The 21,222-nt window shown below is 45.6% G+C and overlaps 1 pseudogene; it reads left to right on the top strand.

The window, feature by feature from the left end:
* The window catches only part of LOC140460073 (uncharacterized), a 52,610-nt pseudogene that overhangs the window by 25,217 nt on the left and 6,171 nt on the right, over window positions 1-21,222 (top strand).

Below are 21,222 nucleotides of genomic sequence, written 5' to 3'. Positions count from 1 at the left end.
TCTGAGGGGAAAGGTTTCAAACATCAGTGTGACTGGAAGAGCACCGAGACGCAGACACACCTGAACGAGAGCGTTCCAGCGAACTGACTGTGGAAGGAGCTTTCCTTTTGTTGCATGACTGCAAAAATAAATTGCACCGTTTAAAGCGGGGCAAAGACACACTTGTTTTGTGTCTGGCTCAGGATTTAACTGATCCTTCAGTGTGGACGGGGCACAAAGACCCTGGCACCATGGAGAAACCATGTAAGTGTGTGGATTGCGGGATTGGATTCAGATTTCCATCCAGACTGGACGTTCATCGGCGCAAACACACTGGGGAGAAGCCATTTACCTGCTCCACGTGTGATAAGGGATTTGCACGTTTGTGCAGCTTACAGATACACCAGAGAACTCACACTGGAGAGAAATCATTCACCTGCGCCAAGTGTGGTAAGCGGTTCGCTCATTTATCCAGTTTACATGTACACCAGAGAACTCACACTGGGGAGAAACCGTTCATCTGTACCAAGTGCGGTAAGGAGTTTGCGCATTCATCAACTTTACATGTACACCAGAGAATTCACACTGGGGAGAAACCATTCACCTGCTCTGAGTGCGGGAAGGGATTCGCTCAGTCATCAAAGTTATATCGACACCAGAGCACTCACACTGGGGAGAAACCATTCATCTGCTCTGACTGTGGGAAGGGATTCGCTCGGTTATCCACCTTGCAGGTGCACCAGGGAATACACTCTGAAGAAAAAATGTTCACCTGCTCCAACTGTGAGCAAAGATTTGCTCATTTATCCAGCTTACAGACATACCAGAGAAGTCACGCTGGGGAGAAACCATTCATCTGCACCACATGTGGGAAGGGGTTCGCTAACTCATCTGGATTGCATGTACATCAGAAAGTTCACGCAGAGGAGAAACCATTCACTTGCTCTGACTGTGGGAAGGGATTCACTGAGTTGTCCACTTTACAGGTGCACCAGAGAACCCACACTGGAGAGAAACCGTTCGCCTGCCCTGAGTGCGGGAAGAGATTCTCTCAGTTATCCAACTTAAATCGACATCAGCGAACCCACACTGGAGAGAAACCGTTCACCTGCCCTGAGTGCGGGAAGAGATTCTCTCAGTTATCCAACTTAAATCAACATCAGAGAACTCACATGGGAGAAAAGCCATTCATCTGCCCTGAGTGTGGGAAGGGATTCACTCAGTTATCCAACTTACATTCACACCAGGGAGCTGACTCTGGGGAAAAAACTTTCACCTGCTCTGAGTGTGGGAAGGGGTTTGCTCAGAAGTCCAAGTTATGCGAACACTGGAGAATTCACACTCTGGAGAAACCATTCATCTGCTCTGACTGTGGGCAGGGATTTGCTCAGTCATCCACCTTACGTGTACACCAGCGAACTCACACCGGAGAAAGACCGTTCACTTGCCAACCCCAGAGGACTGACTGTCAGCCGCGCACTATCAGGCAGGCAAGCTCACATCCGGAGTGAGAGACAGCCCGAGTGAGTACGTAGTTTGTGGGATTTGTAGGCAGCATTGGAATCTCGTGTAGAGGGCAAGAGGTGCTTTATCGGTTCATTGTTTGGAAGGTCTTTTTAAAATGATCAAAAGAAGCCCAGGTTCAGGGCCCAGCACGGTGGCTCAGTGGTTAGCACTGCTGCCTCACAGTGCCGGGAACCCGGGTTCAAATCTAACTTCGGGCAACTGTCTTGTGTGAAGTTTGCATCTTCTCCCCATGTCTGCGTGGGGTTCCTCCAGGCGCTCCTGAGAAAGTGTATAAGGTTGGGATAGTTAGGTTTTGGGTGACAAAAGGCTCAGCTAGCATGACTTGGATCAGATAAGAACTTGCAGTAAACAATGAGGTGTTGGAGGCAAGGATTAGTGGTTTAACAAGGCGAAAAAGCTGTCTTTATTTAAAGCCATTTAACAAGATGAAGAAGCATTCGTTATTGCAAAGTCAGTTTAAAAAGGTGCAACACATTCATTATGTGAAGCCAGTTAAAGTTAAGAGCATTTATTGTATAACACCAGATGGTTTAATCTCTACTATTAACACTCGATTGTAACGGCCACCTAATCAATATGCATATTGCCTTATTTGGATGCTGCTCCCTGTAAGATGACTATATAGTTCACTGAGAAACTGCTGTTCCAGAGAAGACCGTGGGCTCGTGTCTCTGTGAACATGGGCGATCGTTCCCTCCCCCTCCAGGGCCTGGAATAAAGACGAAGGAGGTAAAACTATACTGTCTCTGAGTGTTTTGCTTCGACTGAGGGGGGAATGGGATGACTCTCCGTTTCCTCCCACAGTCCAAAGATGTTCAGGTCAGGGTGAATTGACCGTGCAAAATTGCCCATCGTGTTCAGGGATGTGTCGGTTAGGTGCATTAGTCAGGGGTAGATATAGGGTAGGCGAGTGGGCTGTGTGGGTTACTCTTCGGAGGGGTCGGTGTGGACTTGTTCGGCTGAAGGGCCTGTTTTGACACTGGAGGGATTCTGTAAGCACAGTGCAAAGACTGACATCACGCAGAAACGATAACTTTGTCCGTTGGTTACAGCAACTAGTTTCATTGTGGGTCAAAGGTTAATAAGGCTGGCCTCAGCCGCTCTGCCCATCAGCAGGTCATAGAGTCAGAGAGATGTACAGCACGGAAACGGACCCTTCGGTCCAACCCATCTGTGCCGACCAGATATCCCAACCTAATCTAATCCCATTAGCCAGCACTTGGCCTGTATCCCTCCAAACCCTTCGTATGCATATACTCATCCAATGCCTTTAAAATGCTGTAATTGTACCAGCCTCCACCTCTTCCTCTGGCAGCTCATTCCATACACGCACCACCCTCTGTGTGAAAAAGTTGCCCCTTAGGTCTCTTTTATATCTTTCCCCTTTCAGCCTAAACCTATTTCCTCTCGTTCTGGACTCCCCCACCCCAGGGAAAAGACTTTGCCTACTTATCCTATCCAATCCTCTCGTGATTTTATAAATGTCCTTTCAATACATGTATCCTTAGAGATTTAGTTCCCAGCCCTGGTCGGGTCAGAGCCAAGTCCCTGTCAAACCCAAAAAATTGTATCCACCATATTCAATCTGCGCTTTGAGCTTTTGAATGTTGACTCATATGCTGCGCGTATTTAAATACAACACCCTCAGTCCTGTGTTGATTGTGTGTGTGTGTGTGTGTTGTGGGGAAGACTCGCTGAGTGAACCATGAACATTACAGAGAATCCCAGTCTTTTCGGATAAATTGTTTGAAAATATTAATAGAAGTGACTTATCAAAGGTAAAATTAGAAAGGACAAATCGGGTTATCACACAAGGAGGAAGAAACACATGAAGGTGAGGGGAGGGAATGAAGCCACCACGGCCCACGAGAGAGGTCAGGGACAGTATAAAAGCAAGAGTACAGCGTGGTGACAGTTACAGGACTGGGAAGCATTTAAAAACCAGCAGATAACTCCAAAAGCACTAAGTGGGGAGAAGATGAAATATGAGGGGAAGCTAGCGAGAAATAGAAAAGAAGATTTGCAAGAGATTTTTGTTTAGATATGTAAAAGATAACATTGAACGTTACAGCGCAGTACAGGCCCTTCGGCCTTCGACTGTTGCGCCGACCTGTGTAATTAATCTGATGCCCATCTCACCTCCACCATTCCGTTATTATCCATATGTATGTCCAATGCCCATTTAAATGCCCTTAATGTCGGCGAGTCTACTACTGTTGCAGGCAGGCCGCTTCATACCCCCTACTACCCTCTGAGTAAAGAAACTACCTTTGATATCTCACCTATATCACCCCTCAATTTAAAGCTGTGTTCCCTCATGCTAGCCCATTGCCATCTGAGGAAAAAGGCTCTCATTGTCCGCCCTGTCTAACCCTCTGATTATCTTATATGTCTCAATTAAGTCACTTCTCAACCTCCTTCTCTCTAATAAAAACAGCCTCGGTTCCTTCAGCCTTTCCTCGTAAGACCTTCCTTCCGTACCAGGCAACATCCTGGTAAATCTCCTCTGAACCCTTTCCAAAGCTTCCACATTCTTTCTAAATGCAGTGACCAGAACTGCATAGAATACTCCAGGTCTGGCCTTACCAGTGTCTTGTACAGTTGAAGCATAACCTCGTGGCTCTGAAACCCAATCCCCCTACCAATAAACACCTTCTTAACAGCCCCTTCAACCTTGGTGGCAACTTTCGGGGATTTATGCAGCTGTACACTAAGGTCTCTGTTCATCTGCACTGCCAAGAATTTTACCATTAGCCCAGTACTCTGCATTCCTTTTACTTCTTCCAAAGTGAACTACCTCACGCATTAAACCCTATTTGCCAATTCTCAGCCCAGCTCTGCATCTTGTCTATGTCCCTCTGTAACCCACAACATCCTTCAGCACTCTCCATAACTCTGCCTACCTTAGTGTCATCTGCAGGTTTACTAACCCATCCTTCTATGCCCACATCCAGGTCATTTATAAAAATGACAAACAGCAGTGGCCCCAAAACAGATCCCTGCGGTACACCACTGGTAACTGAGCTCCAGGATGAACATTTCCCATCAACCACCACCCTCTGTCTTCTTTCAGCTAGCCAATTTCTGATCCAAACTGCTAAATCACCTTCAATCCCAAAACTCTGTATTTTGTGCAACAGCCTACCGTGTGGAACCTTATCAAACGCCTCACTGAAATCCATATACACCACATCAACCGCCTTACCTTCATCCACCTGTTTTGTCACCTTCTCAAAGAACTCAATAAGTTAGTTAGGCATGACCTACCTTCACTATCCCTAATCAAATTATTCCTTTCCAGATGAATATAAATCCTGTCTCTTATAAACTTTTCCAACCACCGAAGTAGGGCTCACTGGCCTATAATTCCCAGGGTTGTCCCGACTCCCCTCCTTAAACAAGGGAACAACATTTGCTATCCTCCAGTCTTCTGGCACTGCTCCTGTCGACAATAACGACATAAAGATCAAAGTCAAAGGCTCTGCAACCTCCTTGTTGGCTTCCCAGAGAATCTGAGGATAAATCCCATCCAGCCCAGGGGTCTTATCTATTTTTAGATCTTCCAAAATTGCTAAAACCTCCTCTTTGTCAACTGCAATCCCTTCTAATCTAGTAGCCTGTATCTCTGCATTCTCACTTACATTGCCCTTTTCCGATGTGAATACTGACGAAAAATATTCATTAAGTGCTTCCCCTATGTCCTCAGATTCCACACACAGCTTCCCACTCCTGTCTTTGATTTCCCCTAATCCTATTCTAGTCATTCTCTTATTCCTGGTATATCTATAGAAGGCCTTAGGTTTTTCCTTGATCCGATCCGCGAACAACTTCTCATGTCCCCTCCTGGCTCCTCTTAGGCAAGAGTGGACAGTGAGGCTGGTGAAATAGCGTTTGGGACAAAGACTTTAGTCACATGGGCCAAATGGGCTGAGGACTGACAGACAGAGATTTCGATAAAGGGGAGGTGTGTATTTTGGTAAGGCTGACCAGGGTAGGACTTATACAGTTGATGGTAGGGACCTGGTGGGGGGTGTCAGTGGCAAAACAGGCCCAGGGGTGCAGCTGCATGGCTCCTTGAACATGGATAGATCAGGTGGTGAAGAAAGCGATTAGCACGCTTACCGTCATTGGTCAGAACACTGAGTAAAGGAGTTGGGGTGTCACGTGGCAACTGTGCAAGACATCGATGAGGCCACTGTTCGAATGCTGTGTACAATTCTAGTTGCCCTCCTATAGGAAAGGTGTTGCTAAACATGAGAGGGTGCAGTAATGATTTACGAAGAATGTTGTCAGGACCGGAGAGCTTGAATTATAGGGGGAGGCTGAATAGGCTGGGGCTGTTTTCCCTGGACTGTCAGGGGCTGAGGGGTGCCCTTGTAGAGGTTTACGAAACCGCGAGGAGCATGGAGGGACTTGTCTAACTTGCTCAAAGAATTCTAATAGCTTTGTCAGCCATGCCGTCCCCTTGATGAATCTGTGCTAACTCAGTCCTATTTTACCATGCACTTCTAAGTACTCTGCAGTCTCAACCTTAATAATGGACTGTAAAATCTGACCGACAACAAACTGGTCTACAAGGTTCCTGTCTTCTGCCTCTCTCCATTCTTAAACAGGGGTGCCGCATTCGCCATTTTCCAGTCCTCTGGGACCCTCGCTGAATCCAGTGATTCCTGAAAGATCACGACCAATGCCTCCACAGCTATTCCCTTCAGAACTCTGCGGTCTGGTTCAGGTGATTTATCCAACTTCAGACCTTTCAGCTTCCACCTTTTCCATGTTAATGCCCACTATGCTCACCTTTGCCCCCTGATTCTGTCGCAATTCTGTTATGCTGCTTGTGCCTTCCACTGTGAAAACTGATGCAAAGCACTTTTTTCAGTTCCCCCACCATTTATAGTCATTGAATCATAAGAGTCATTCAACACGGAAAACAGACCCTCTGGTCCAGCTCATTCGCACTGACCAGATATCCTGATCTGACCACGTCTCATTTGCCAGCATTTGTCCCATCTCCCTCTGAAGATCTGGACCCCTTGGTATGGGGGGTCTCTCTGCGCTGTGATTGATCAATAAGCACTCTCAATCATTCTGGTTCTTTCAGACTTCACTTTCTATTTCTTCATATTGCTGGGCACAGATTGTTCAGAAACACAGTGGTTGTGTACTTCCGTATTCCTTGGAGGAGCTGCACATATGACTTAAAACATAGACATCTTTATACTTTTCTTAAAGCAAGGTACAGGCCATGATCATATAGTACATTCAGACAATTTACCAATCAATTTACATTATTGCTTTATTTGACCGTTACTTGGTCCAGTGATATTTCCTGGGAACCAACTTTGTTTTCCAACAGGTAAAAACAATAACTGCAGATGCTGGAAACCAGATTCTGGATTAGTGGTGCTGGAAGAGCACAGCAGTTCAGGCAGCATCTGAGGAGCAGTAAAGTCGATTTTACTGCCCCTCAGATGCTGCCTAAACTGCTGTGCTCTTCCAGCACCACTAAACCAGAATTTGTTTTCCAGCAGTTAGGCCACCCTTATCTCACAAACCGAGCCACTGCACCTGCATTTGAAGGTCAGTTAGGCTGGCCAGTAATGTCTGATCTTGTCTAGTTATTTCAGTGCAGTAAAGGGAGCATTGCCTGCTACTCTCTATCGAAGCAGTCATGGTTAGTTAATTGTGCAGCTATAGCAGAATTAAAAGCTATTTTATGCAGCTTTTAGCAGAATTATCAATTTGTAGCCTGGAAGCCATTTTGTCATATTATTTGCATTGAGAAGCCATTTTATTGCCGCCTAAGTTATGAAGAGCTTGTGTTAAGCGGTTGTTCCTGACAACAACTAGTTACCTCAGCCTGCATTCAGGTTTCAGATGCTCATAGAGTCATAGAGATGTACAGTGTGGAAACAGACCCTTCGATCCAACCCATCCATGCCAACCAGATATCCCAATCCCACCTGCCAGCACCCGGCCCATATCCCTCCAAACCCTTCCTATTCATATACCCATCCAAATGCCTCTTAAATGCTGTAATTGTACCAGCCTCCACCACATCCTCTGGCAGCTCATTCCATACCCGTACCACCCTCTGTGTGAAAAAGCTGCCCCCTTAGGTCTCTTTTATATCTTTCCCCCTCTCACCCTAAACCTATGCCCCTCTAGTTCTGGACTCCCCGTCCCCCAGGGAAAAGACTTTGTCTATTTACCCTATCCATGCCCCTCGTAATCTTGTAAGCCCCTCTCCCCCCGCCTTGGTCATTCCATGACCACACCATAGGATGAGAGAGCATAGATTAGATCGGTCCATTCGAATGAATGTGAGAGGCTGCCATGCACCTTCCTCCTCCGAGGATGCTGGGGTAGGCAACCGCTCCTCCTCATCTTCGTTTGGGCGGAAAATACGTATTTTTTTGGGGGGAGCCGATGTTGTCAACAGAAGTTATTAGCTTGGCAATAATACATTTAACAGTAGCAAAGAGACAAGTTAAAATAAGACATGGCCAGATTTGTCAACCAGTTGTAGCATGAGCCAAAAGCCCAATCTCCCCGTCCAGTGCCTTCTGTCATTTGTCTGACGAAGACGCGGATGTTACCTACATGCTTGGTAATGTTCTCGATGAAGTCATTAACCCCCATCATGCATTTGCCCTTTACTATGGCGCAAACCCCACCCTCTTTGGTGAGTAGGTCGTCGAGGGGGCACCGGTTTTGCTGGGAAAATAGAGGTAATTCTGAGAGCGTGTGCTTCACTCCTGCCAGGGCCGAGGCGGTCTCATTGCCCAAGAGGGTGAGGCCGTAAATAAGGTAGTTTGCGTTTTGATGGCTAATAATTCCTGCAGAATAAGGAAAAGGTACTAAGAAATGCATGGCCCACAGGCTGAGCTTTACTGTTGCCCAATGCCTTAGCACCCCTCCAGTGCACGCAGAATTCAGGTGAAATTTGGTAGGGAAATCCCAACCCCATTCCCAAGTAGATGGACAGATTAGATTAGATTACTTACAGTGTGGAAACAGGCCCTCCGGCCCAACAAGCCCACACCGCCCCGCCGAAGCGTAACCCACCCATACATCTACCCCTTACCTAACACTACAGGCAATTTAGCCTGGCCAATTCACCCTAACCTGCACATCTTTGGAGTGTGGGAGGAAACCGGAGCACCCGGAGGAAACCCACGCAGACACGGGGAGAATGTGCAAACTCCACACAGAGAGTCGCCTGAGGCGGGAATTGAACCCGGGTCTCTGGCGCTTTGAGGCAGCAGTGCTAACCACTGTGCCACCATGCTGCCCAAACTACAGGGAACAGTAGTTGGGAAAAGTGTCCCGAGAGCTACAGCACGGGGAGTACCTATTTCATCAAGAACAAGGAAATTGGTCGCTTTGCCTTGGCTGAAAAATATAATAACCGGATTTAGTGTAGATAATGGAGGGGGCTTCCCAATAAGAAGCCGGCCTGTGTTTGTGACTTCCCCAAGTGCGAGTTGTCCATGGCTACAAAGTATGGTCGCCCTGGGTGCTTAGGGTGAAAGCTGCTCAATAAAAAGAGGTACGTCATTCGGCAAGAGATGCGGTCGTTGTCCCAGAATGGTTCCTTCCATCCCACAATTGGGAAGCTGGAGGTGCTGTTAGGGGTCTCATAGCGAATGGGTGGTGCCATTATCCATACCATGAAGAGCCTGAACACTGGTAATAACAGGGACACACTCCTCCCGTCGGCCTACACATGAGATGCGAGGCCCCACAGGGGAGCAGTGGTGGTTGGTACATTTGACCATGACGCATGGAATAGTCTTAGTCACATTCACGTAAACGCACCTCCATCCTGTACCGTCGTAACAATTGGGATAGGCTACCCTGGACTTATTAGAGGAAGTAAACAAGCAACTAGCAGGTGGGGGTAAGTAACGGTCAGAGGAAACATTATGCCCGGTAAACACCTGAGGAGTATTCCATACTCCATCGTTGGGATTCGGGAGGGGGCAAGGGGTCAAAGAGTCCTTTGCTGATGTGAGGCCGTAACAGACCACTTCATCCCGGCCGAATATTTTGTTGTGACTTTGAAGAAACAAATTGTTAGTGAAAGATAACATTTCCTCCTTTTCTCTTCCACGACGTGCCAATTTAGACCTCTTTGAATAGGGGCAAGGCTTACCAGGGCCGCCCATAGCACAACTGAAATTAAACTGGCACACAACACCTTGACAGGGTAAAGACCGCTGAGACTTGCCCTGTAAACCAACTATCTGATCTTCTTGATGCAGTTGACAGTTGCGACAGTCGTTCTTGGTAATATTCCATGCATCAAAGGAATCAGTCTCTTGGCACGTAAGGATATCTTTTCAGCATAAATGGTATACAGTCTCTGGTTGCTCAGGATTGCTCTGGTAAATAGTCCCTTCTTGAGCATTAATGCCAGCGATGAAGAGTCCCTATAAGCAGGCCAAGTTCGATCTTCTTCATCTCCCCACTTGCAAGGGGCTCGTCCGATGACCTTGCAATGATCGAGGTGCCCGGTGACCTTATCAGCAGTAAGGGGGTGGTGAGGAGAACCTGGAAAGGGCCCCTCCCATTGAGGTTGGAGGCCATGGCATATCCATTATAACAGAGTATAAACCATTCCCCTCTTACCCAAGTGTATATAAAATGCACATCATTAACTAAAATAGGCAGTAGCAAAGAAGGAAAACAAGCAGGGGTCACCCACGTTTCGATTTAAGTATCGAGGGAGTACCCCATTTGAGGCCATAGTTTGTGCTCTTCAGCAGGGGGCTACCCCTGTGATTTCTGTACCTTCCCCAGGGTCTGGCATACCTGTCCATTAGATTAGATTCCCTACAGTGTGGAAACAGGCCCTTTGGCCCAACAAGTTCACACCGACCCTCTGAAGAGTAACCCACCCAGTCCCATTTCCCTCTGACTAATGCACGTAACACTATGGGCAATTTTAACTGGGCCAATTCACCCTGACCCCCGTATTGTCTCTGTCCGGGTTTTGCTGGAGGCCCAATGGGACCAGACGTTTGGGGCGTAAGGCTGCCTCTTGGCAGCAGCATCCACCTGCCCATTACTGTGGAAACTGGATCAGTTGCCTCAGCATGAGCTGAACACCTTGATAACTGCCGGATTGATTGGACAATACAGCATTACTATAACACTGCCCTGTGGGGGTTAAAAATCCTTTATGTTCCCACAAGGCTCCAAAATCGTGGGTCACACCAAAAACAAATGAAGAGTCAGTGTATATAACTGGATTTTCCTTTTGCTGGGACGCAAGCATGTCGATTCCCCACGTTAGCACCAAGGTAATATTAAAGATGCATCACTCCCCAGTGACCACATTTCCAGAGTTCAAGCAAGGGCTTGCCATTTGTCCCTGAGGGATTTTGCTGTCTTGTTTCCAGTTTCAAAGGTATAATGCAGGAGTCTGCCTGCCCCCATTTCCTGAGGGGCTCCTCGGGAAAAGATTGCCCAGCAGTGGTCGCTGGGTGGGCATCTAGATTAGATTTTAGATTAGATTAGATTACTTACAGTGTGGAAACAGGCCCTTCGGCCCAACAAGTCCACACCGACCCGCCGAAGCGCACCCACCCAGACCTATTTCCCTACGTTTGCCCCTGCACCTAACACTAAGGGCAATTTAGCATGACCAATTCACTTGACCTGCACATTTTTTGGACTGTGGGAGGAAACCGGAGCACCCGGAGGAAACCCACGCAGACACGGGGAGAATGTGCAAACTCCACACAGAGAGTCGCCTGAGGTGGGAATTGAACCCGGTTCTCTGGCGCTGTGAGGCAGCAGTGCCAACCACTGTGCCACCGTGCCGCCCAAAGGTAGATTCTGCCCCCAGTGAGTATCCTGGTCCCAATCAACCCTGTCAGGGCTGGAACTTGGCATTTGGGATCGCGAGGGTGCTGGATATAAACCGTGGTTCAGTCTGGTTCTGGCCATCCCAGTAGAAAACCCACCGCTCACCTCATTTGTGACTGGAAATTCCTGGACTGGTTCATATTGTACGTCTGGATCATGTCAGTGACACCAGGAGTTCAACATGGCAAAAGCATCGGGTTAAACAAAGGTGATTAAGCTTTTTGATTATTTTTTCAATTATTTACCACTTCTGTCAGACAGATAGCCACATATTTCAGTCTTGTAACACAAGCCATTCATATTCAGGCTACTCCCAGAATTTTGCTGCATTTATATCTGTATCACCCTTGGACATATTGAGCAAATTGGGCCGGTTTGGGCTTGCAGTCAGGGGCGTGCTTCATTAACATAACTTAATTCCCGGGATGGGCCCTGGTTTAGGATGGCGCAGGCCATTCATCCCCATGATAGCAGCTATAAAGACAGGATGTTTCATTTTCAAAAGAAGGAAAGGTTTGTAATAAAGGGGTGTGTGTGTGTGTGTGTGTGTGTGTGTGTGTGTCCAGCACGCATGCACAATCAGGAGATACAAAGAACAAAGAAAATTTACAACCCAGGTACAGGCCCTTCGGCCCTCCAAGCCTGAGCCGATCCAAATCCACTGTCTAAACCTATCACCTAATTCCTAAGCATCTGTATCCCTCTGCTACCCATCTACTCATGCGTCTGTCCACACACACCTTAAATGAATCTACTGTACCTGCCTCTACCACCTCTGCTGGCAAAGCGTTCCAAGCGCCCACCACCCTCTGTGTGAAGTACTTGCCGCGTGTATCCCCCTTGAACTTTTCACCTCTCACCTTGAGCACGTGACCTCTCGTTATTGAATCCTTCACTCTGGGAAAAAAGCTTGTCTCTATCTACCCTGTCTATACCCTTCATGAGTTTGTAAACCTCAGACAGGTTCCCCCCTCAATCTCTTTTTTTTTCCAATGAAAACAATCCTAACCTATTCAACCTCTCTTCATAGCTAGTACCTTCTATACCAGGCAACATCCTCGTAAACCTTCTCTGCCCCCTCTCCAAAGCATCCACATCCTTTTGCTAATGTGGCGACCAGAACTATACACAGTATTCTAAATACGGCTGAACCAATGTCTTGTACAATTTTAACATGACCTGTCAGCTCTTATACTCAATACCCCGTCCGATGAAGGCAAGCATACTATATGCCTTCTTGACCACTCTATCCACCTATGCGGCCACCTTAAGGGTACAATGAACCTGAACTCCCAGATCTCTTCCATTTACAGTATAGTTCGCTCTAGAATTAGATTTCCCAAAATGCATCACCTCACATTGTCTGGATTGAACTCCATCTGCCACTTGGTCACCTTTTTCCATTTCAAAAAACTCCCTTCAACTACTACTCTCTGTCTCCTGTTGCTCAACCAGTTCTTTATCCGCCTAGCTAGAACACCCTGCACACCATGTGACTTCACTTTTTCCATTAGTTTAGCGTGGGGAGCCTTATCAAACGCCTTACTAAAGTCCCATGTATATGAAATCAACAGCCCTTCCTTCATCTAACAATTTGGTTACTTCCTCAAAGAACATGATTAGACATGAGTTAGGAAGCATGGACTGGGAGCAATTGTTCCATGGTAAAGGCACTATAGACATGTGGAGACTGTTTAAGGAACAGTTGTTGGCGAGTGATGAATAAATATGTCCCTCTGAGACAGGCAAGAAGGGGTAAGATAAAGGAACCTTGGATGACGAGCGTGGTGGAGTTTCTCGTCAAAAGGAAGAAGGTAGCTTACATAAGGTGGAGGAAGCAAGGGTCAAGCTCAGCTCTAGAGGATTACAGGCAGGCGAGGAAGGAACTTAAAAATGGTCTGAGGAGAGCCAGGAGGGGGCACGAGAAAGGCTTGGCAGAACGGATAAGGGAGAACACAAAGGCATTTTACACTTATGTGAGGAATAAGAGAATGGTCAAAGAAAGAGTAGGGCCGATCAGGGATAGCATAGGGAACTTGTGTGTGGAATCTAAGGAGGTAGGTGAAGCCCTAAGTGAATTTTTTGCTTCTGTCTTTACGAAAGAAACTCACTTTGTAGTGAATGAAACCTTTGAAGAGCAGGTGTACATGCTGGAATGGATAGAAATAGAGGAAGCTGTTGTGTTGAAAATTTTGTCAAACATTAAGATTGACAAGTTGCTAGGCCCGGACCAGATTTGTCCTCAGCTGCGTTGGGAAATGAGAAATGCAATTGCTTCACCACTTGCGAAGATCTTTGCATCCTCGCTCTCCACTGGAGTTGTACATGAGGACTGGACAGAGGCAAATGTAATTCCTCTCTTCAAGAAAGGAAATAGGGAAATCCCCGGCAATTACAGACCAGCAAGTCTCACGTCTGTTGTCTGCAAGGTGTTAGAAAGGATTCTGAGGGATAGGAAGAGCATGGCTTGATTAAATGCAGTCAACACGGCTTTGTGAGGGGCAGGTCATGCCTCACAAACCTTATCGAGTTCTTTGAGGATGTGACTAGACAAGTTGATGAGGGTCGAGCTGTGGATATGGTGTATATGGACTTCCTCAAGGCATTGGATAAGGTTCCCCATGATAGGCTCATTCAGGTCAGGAGGAATGGGATACAGGGGAACTTAGTTGTCTGGATACAGAATTGGCTGGCCAACAGAAGACAGCAAGTGGTAGTAGAAGGAAAATATTCTCCCTGGAAGTCTGGTGAGTGGTGTTCCACAGGGCTCTGTCCTTGGGCCTCTACTGTTTGTAATTTTTATTAATGACTTGGATGAGGGGATTGAAGGATGGGTCAGCAAGTTTGCAGACGACACAAAGGTTGGAGGTGTTGTTGACAGTTAGATGGCTGTTGTAGGCTGCAGTGGGACATTGACAGGATGCAGAGATGGGCAGAGAGGTGGCAGATGGAGTTCAACCTGGATAAATGTGAGGTGATGCATTTTGGAAGATCGAATTTGAAAGCTGAGTACAGGATTAAGGATAGGATTCTTGGCAGTGTGGAGGAACAGAGGGATCTTGGTGTGCAGGTATATAGATCCCTTAAAATGGCCACCCAAGTGGACAGGGTTGTTAAGAAAGCATATGGTGTTTTGGCTTTCATTAACAGGCAGATTGAGTTTAAGAGTCGTGAGATCTTGTTGTAGCTCTATAAAACTTTGGTTAAACCGCACTTGGAATACTGCGTCCAGTTCTGGTCACCCTGTTATAGGAAAGATGTGGATGCTTTGGAGAGGGTTCAGAGGAGGTTTACCAGGATGCTGCCTGGACTGGAGGGCTTATATTATGAAGAGAGGTTGACTGAGCTTGGACTTTTTTCATTGGAGAAAAGGAGGAGGAGAGGGGACTTAATTGAGGTGTACAAGATAATGAGAGGCATAGATAGAGTCGATGACCAGAGACAATTTCCCAGGGCAGAAATGGCTAACACGAGGGGTCATAGTTTTAAGCTGGTTGGAGGAAAGTATAGAGGGGATGTCAGAGGCAGGTTCTTTACACAGAGAGTTGTGAGAGCATGGAATGCGTTGCCAGCAGCAGTTGTGGAAGCAAGATCATTGGGGACATTTGAGAGACTGCTGGACATGCATATGGTCACTGAAATTTGAGGGTGCATACATGAGGATCAATGGTCGGCACAACATCGTGGGCTGAAGGGCCTGTTCTGTGCTGTACTGTTCTATGTTCTAACGCTATTAAGTTGGTAAGGCACAATCTCCCCTGCACAAAACCATGTTGCCTATCACGGATAAGCCCATTCATTTCCAAATATAAATAGATTTTATCCCTCGGTACCTTCTCCAGCAACTTTCCCACCAATGATATCAGACTCACTGGCCTGTAGTTATCTGGAATATCCCTACTACCCTTCTTGTATTTGTTAGGGGCTCAGTGGGTATCCAAGAATAAAATCCCCATCCTCAAATAGGGTCGGTATGCCAGACGTAGGCTCGGGATTCCAAGTAGAATCTATGTTCTTTATTTTACAGCGTAGTTGCTTTAACCCTGTTTGTATATTCCTCAGTCATCGTGGCCTTACACTGTTTCTCATGTCCCTTTTACTTTATTCATCTACCCATTCGCAGTCAGCTCCGAACCCCTCCCAGCTTTTGGGAGTTTCATGCTCCATCCATATATAACCTCCATCCCCCAAAGACATGCAGAATTCCTTCAACTGGCCAGCAATTCCTTCCATTCTGTAGTTAGTAATGAATTAATGCAGCCATGCTTCAAATTACCCATGAGGCAATGAGACAGGTCACTGACGATGTGTAAAGGAATCAAACCAAGCGATCCTGCCAATTAATTCTGATTTTGTGATTCAGGGCTAATACAATTAATTATTAAAACAAAACAAATAAAATAATCATTGTCTGTAATTCAGAGGTGGAAATTAAACAAGTGACTAAAACATTTTAAAAGTCATCAGTATAAACTGGAAATTCATTTATTCAGTATTCAATATTTAAAATGTAAAATGTATACAGTTTCCAACTCTGAAATCCATTACAGTTACCTGGTTCGAGTCCCTTAATGTAAATCCCAGATTAGGTTCCTTAATATACGCTATAGGCCATGAAATGACTGCAGCTGCATTAAAAGGTCTTGTCTACTCACATGAGAACCAACAAACCTTTAATGCATGAATAATGGCCGAATCCAAAGACACAGATGTTAATAGATTAGATTAGATTACTTACAGTGTGGAAACAGGCCCTTCGGCCCAACAAGTCCACACCGCCCCGCCGAAGCGCAACCCACCCATACCTCTACATCTACCCCTTACCTAACACTACGGACAATTTAACATGGCCAATTCACCTGATCTGCACATCTTTGGACTGTGGGAGGAAACCGGAGCACCCGGAGGAAACCCACGCAGACACTGGGAGAATGTGCAAACTCCACACAGTCAGTCGCCTGAGGCGGGAATTGAACCCGGGTCTCTGGCGCTGTGAGGCAGCAATGTGCCACCGTGCCGCCCATCCTAATAATAGGATGTTAATTTTGTTACATGATTTATCACAACCTAGTGTTGAACTGAAACTTCAGTTGTCATTGAGGGAGGGGAATTGATATAAAATAAAGCTACAACTGGCACACCATAATCACCAATGAAACACAGTCTTAAAATTAAGTGGAAACAAACGAGTCTGAAACAAAAATTAAATCTGCTAGTATCATTTTCTGAAAACAATGCTATTGGTATTTTGGATCTATCTTTATACTTCCAGTTTTACAAAATTTAACTAAATTAAATAAGGTTCATGCAATTCCTCCACTCAATGAGCAAATGTTCAAGTCTGAAGTGATTTTCCTCAATGTTAGGTTGAGGTTATAACTAAAATTGAGCAGAGACCTGCTCTTATCCTGGAACAGAATGATTCTGCACCCGAGGCCCAGATTTCGTGCTACTGCTTTGCTTCCTTTGGTCAATTCTTTGATTAGTACAACACGTCTGGGTGAGGGGGGTGAAAATGATCTTTGGCATTAGCGTGAAATACTGGGGAATTTGAGAGCAAGTTTATACTGATGTCGAATGGTGCAGAATCAAAGGAGAAGACTTTTTAAATAAAGATTATAATGTTGTCTTCCTCTGTATTAAACTGGTTTGAAATTAAATAAGGTTGGCTTTCACGTAAGCATAAAAGTGATTAGTTAGAAATTTACAGTAGAGTAGTCATGGCCTGTAAGAAGGGCTTTTGCCCGAAACATCGATTTTCCTGCTCCTCGGATGCTGCCTGACCTGCTGTGCTTTTCCAGCACCATTTAAATCTTGACTCTAATCTCGGGCATCTGCAGTACCCACTTCCATCATGGCCTGTAAGAAGAACAGGGGTTAATATTTCATTTTGTAATCACTGATGGATCCTTCACCTTAAAAGAAATCATTCACCTTAAAAGAAATTATGTTAAATTCCCAAAATGCAAATCAAATTCAAAACAGTCCCAGATCTCTAGCTCCAGGGAACAGATCACAAACATTCAATCCCAAAAAGCAAATGTGCATTTAACTTTCTGCAAGCTGCAGAGAATCAGCGTCGATTCTCTCTCTCTCTCTCACTCACTCACTCAGACACACACATGAACATTTTAAGGGTGATGAGGCATTGACATTCCAAAACAGTCAAAGTTAGGGAGTTTAGCCTCATAAACCCTGGCTGTGGCGCATTGCTGCTTAACCGAGTGTGCGAGAATTGTATCACTGGCTGGCTTTCTTTTTTAATGCGACAAAAGCAGCAGCCACCCTCTATATTTCACAAACAGAGAACAAACACCAAAACAAACAGAACAAAACCATAACAGACAGACAGAAGACAAAGCAGCAAAGCAAGACAAGCCAAGCTGAACAGATACAACAGAGAAAATAATCTCGAACCTAAACCTTACACTAATCAACAACCTGACAACGAACAACAAGACTAATGATCTCTGCAAAACATTCTATAACCCTGACAGTCTCTTTGTAACATATCGCGATACTTCTTTGTTTTGTCTTTCACAGAATAATTTGAAAATCAATTTAGACAACACCAATTTGACGAAATTTGAGTCCTCGACTCATTTGAAGTATGTCCTTCTGCTGATCCCTGACCTGTTAGTGGGAGTCCCTGACTCTATTTGGATCCTGATCTGCAGATCCCTGACCTGTTAGTGGGAGTCCCTGACTCTATTTGGATCCTGATCTGCAGATCCCTGACCTGTTAGTGGGAGTCCCTGACTCTATTTGGATCCTGATCTGCAGATCCCTGACCTGTTAGTGGGAGTCCCCGACTCGTTTTTTTAATCTTTTCTGATGAATTCTTATCAAGGCCGATCCTTCTCAGGCTGGACTGAGATAATAAGCAGCGAGGAGTCGAGTCAACTGCGACTTGAATGTGAGGAAAACCAAACGAAGAAAATACTCACGTTTGGCCGGCCTTCCTCAACACTCAATAGTGGAGGACTCAAGGCTGTTACACCGCTGCCCACAGTCTGTCCGTCTGTACCGAGTCAGAGTCAAGAGTATCAGATAAGGATCTGGACCCGCCTGGGTTGGGGGGGGTCTCTCTGTGAGTGTTATTGACCGATCACGGAACAATCAGTCTGGTTCTCTAAAACTTTATTTCTTCACACGGCCGGGCACAGATCGTCCAGAAACACAGTGGTCGTGTACATCTGTATTCCTCGGAGGAGCTGCACACTTGACTTAAAACATAGACGTTTTATACGTTTTCTCAAAGCAAGGTACAGGCCATGATCGTATAGTACATTCAGACAATTACCAATCAATTTACAACATAGTTTTATTTGACCGTTACTTGGTTCAGTGATATTTCCTGGGAACCAACTTTATTTTTCCAAAGCTCAGGCCACCCTTATCTCACAAACCGAGTCTTTGCACCTGCATTTGAAGGTCAGTTAGGCTGGCCAGTAATGTCTGATCTTGTCTAGTTATTTCAATGCAGTAAAGGGAGCATTGCCTGCTAATCTCTATTGAAGCAGACCGTGGTTAGTCAATTATGCAACTATAACAGAATTAAAAGCCATTTTATGCAGCTTTTCGCAGAATTGTCAATTTGCAGCCTGGAAGCCATTTTGTCATATTATTTGCGTTGAGGAGCCATTTTATTGCTGCTGAAGTTATTAAGAGCTTGTGTTAGTGGTTGTTCCTGACAACAACTAGTTACCTCAGCCTGTATTCAGGTTTCAGATCCTCACCTCTAAACCCTTCTTATTGATATACTATCCAGATGCATTTTAAATGTTGTAATTGTACCAGCCTCCATCACTTCCTCTGGCAACTCGCTCCATATACATATCACTCTCTGCATGAAAACGTTACCTTGTTAAATCACCTTGAACCTGTGCCATCTAGTTTTGGACTCACCTACCTTGTCGATTCATTCTATCCATGGCTCCTCATGATTTTATAAACGTCTATAAGGTCACCCCTCAGCCTCAGACAGTCCCAAGGAAAATAGCCCCAGCCTATTCAGCCTCTCCTATAAGTCAAATCTTTAAATCCTCACAACATTTTTATAAATCTTCTCTGAACTCTTTCAAGTTTAACGTCTTTCCTATTAGCAAGAAGACCAGAACTGAATGCAGTATTCCCAAAGTGGTCTTACCAATGTTCTACACAACCACAACATGACCTCCCAACTCCTATACTAATGCACTGATCAATAAAGGTAAGCGTACCAAATGCTGTCGTCACTATCCTATCTACCTGTAACTCCATTTCCAAGCAGCCATGGACCTCCACCCCAAGGTTGCTTTGTTTGGTGAACCCCCCCCACCACCCCCGAACCTTACCATTAAATGTATACTTCCTGCCGTGATTTGCCTTTCCAAAATGCAGCACCTCACTCTTCAGCCCAATGGCCCATCTGTTCAAGGTCCCATTGAATCCTGAGCTGACCTCCTTCGCTGTCCACGACACCACCAATGTTGGTATCATCTGCAAACGCACTAACCAGATCTCCTGTGTTTGCATCCAAACTTGCGGAAACTGAGGGATTGCCTGGGGATCGATAAAATCCTTTTAAGGCCAGTGTTCACCGTCTCGACTTGGGTGTCGTCTGAGACTACCCTCAATAAGAGAGTGTGATTGCAACAAAGCTCCACAATGCAATCAAAGTGGTAGACTGTGGATAGCCCTGCCCAGGGACAGGGCAGAGTTTCAAGTCTCCATGAAAGGATTGCCAAGCATCCCAGAGATAATGATATACTGCCACCGTCTGACCCTATTGCTAATTTGCCGGTAAAATGGGGTTTACCATTTGGACGGTTAAATGCAGACAATGCAAAGTGTTCTTGGTCTTACCGATGGTTCTGCAACCTTTTGTAATGGCAAATGTCACTGGTGTGACCATGCTGTCGCTTTATAAATATTATTTTATCCCAAGTGTTTTTTTTTTGAAGAGAGGCTGTAAAAGCAGAGATGCCGAAGTGGCTACGGGCTTTCGTCAACCATCAGAGGAAGCCTTCAGGGTTGTTTTTAATAACAGTTGTGATGATGGAAGGGGTGCGGCCAGTTCTCTCAGATCAGGCTCTCCAGGTTTTTTTTATAAAAGCTGTTGCAGTCGGAAGCTGTTCCGGGCTCAGACGAGTTGAAGTTTCAGCAAGTGATTCCTAACTGTGACTTTCCGTGGAATCTTGTGATGCTGTTTCCCCCTGGATTGGAAAACAACATGTGAGAAGCCATGTCCGAATGTACCTTGTTGCCAAGGGGTGTGTTTATGGGATGTTAATGTAGTGGAACAATTAATTAGTAATAGGTGCTGTATCTATTATTCAGGTAAGTTTTCCAATAATTAAGTTGTAGAACATAGAACATTTCAGCGCAGTACAGGCCCTTTGGCCCTCGATGTTGCGCCAACCTGTCATACCAATCTGAAGCCTATCTAACCTACACTATTCCATGTATGTCCGTATGCTTATCCAATGACGACTCAAATGTACTTAAAGTTGGAAAATCTACTACCATTGCAGGCAAAGCATTCCATACCTTTACTACTCTTTGAGTAAAGAAACTACCTCTGATATCTGTCCTATATCTATCACCCCTCAATTTAAAGCTATGCTCCCTCGTGCTCGCTGTCCCCATACTTGGAAAAAGGCTCTCCCTGTCCACCCTATCTAACCCTCTGATTATCCTATGTGTCTCTACTAAGTCACCTCTCAACCTTCTCTCGAATGAAAACAGCCTCAAGTCCCTCAGCCTTTCCTCATAAGACATTCCCTCCATACCAGGCAACATCCTAGTAAATCACCTCTGCACCCTTTCCAAAGTATTCTAAATTCCTCTTTCTTTTGT

Source organism: Chiloscyllium punctatum, chromosome 36 (genome assembly GCF_047496795.1).
Source record: "Chiloscyllium punctatum isolate Juve2018m chromosome 36, sChiPun1.3, whole genome shotgun sequence".
NCBI classification, from domain to species: Eukaryota; Metazoa; Chordata; class Chondrichthyes; order Orectolobiformes; family Hemiscylliidae; genus Chiloscyllium; species Chiloscyllium punctatum.
This window is presented reverse-complemented; position numbering and strand designations above follow the sequence as displayed.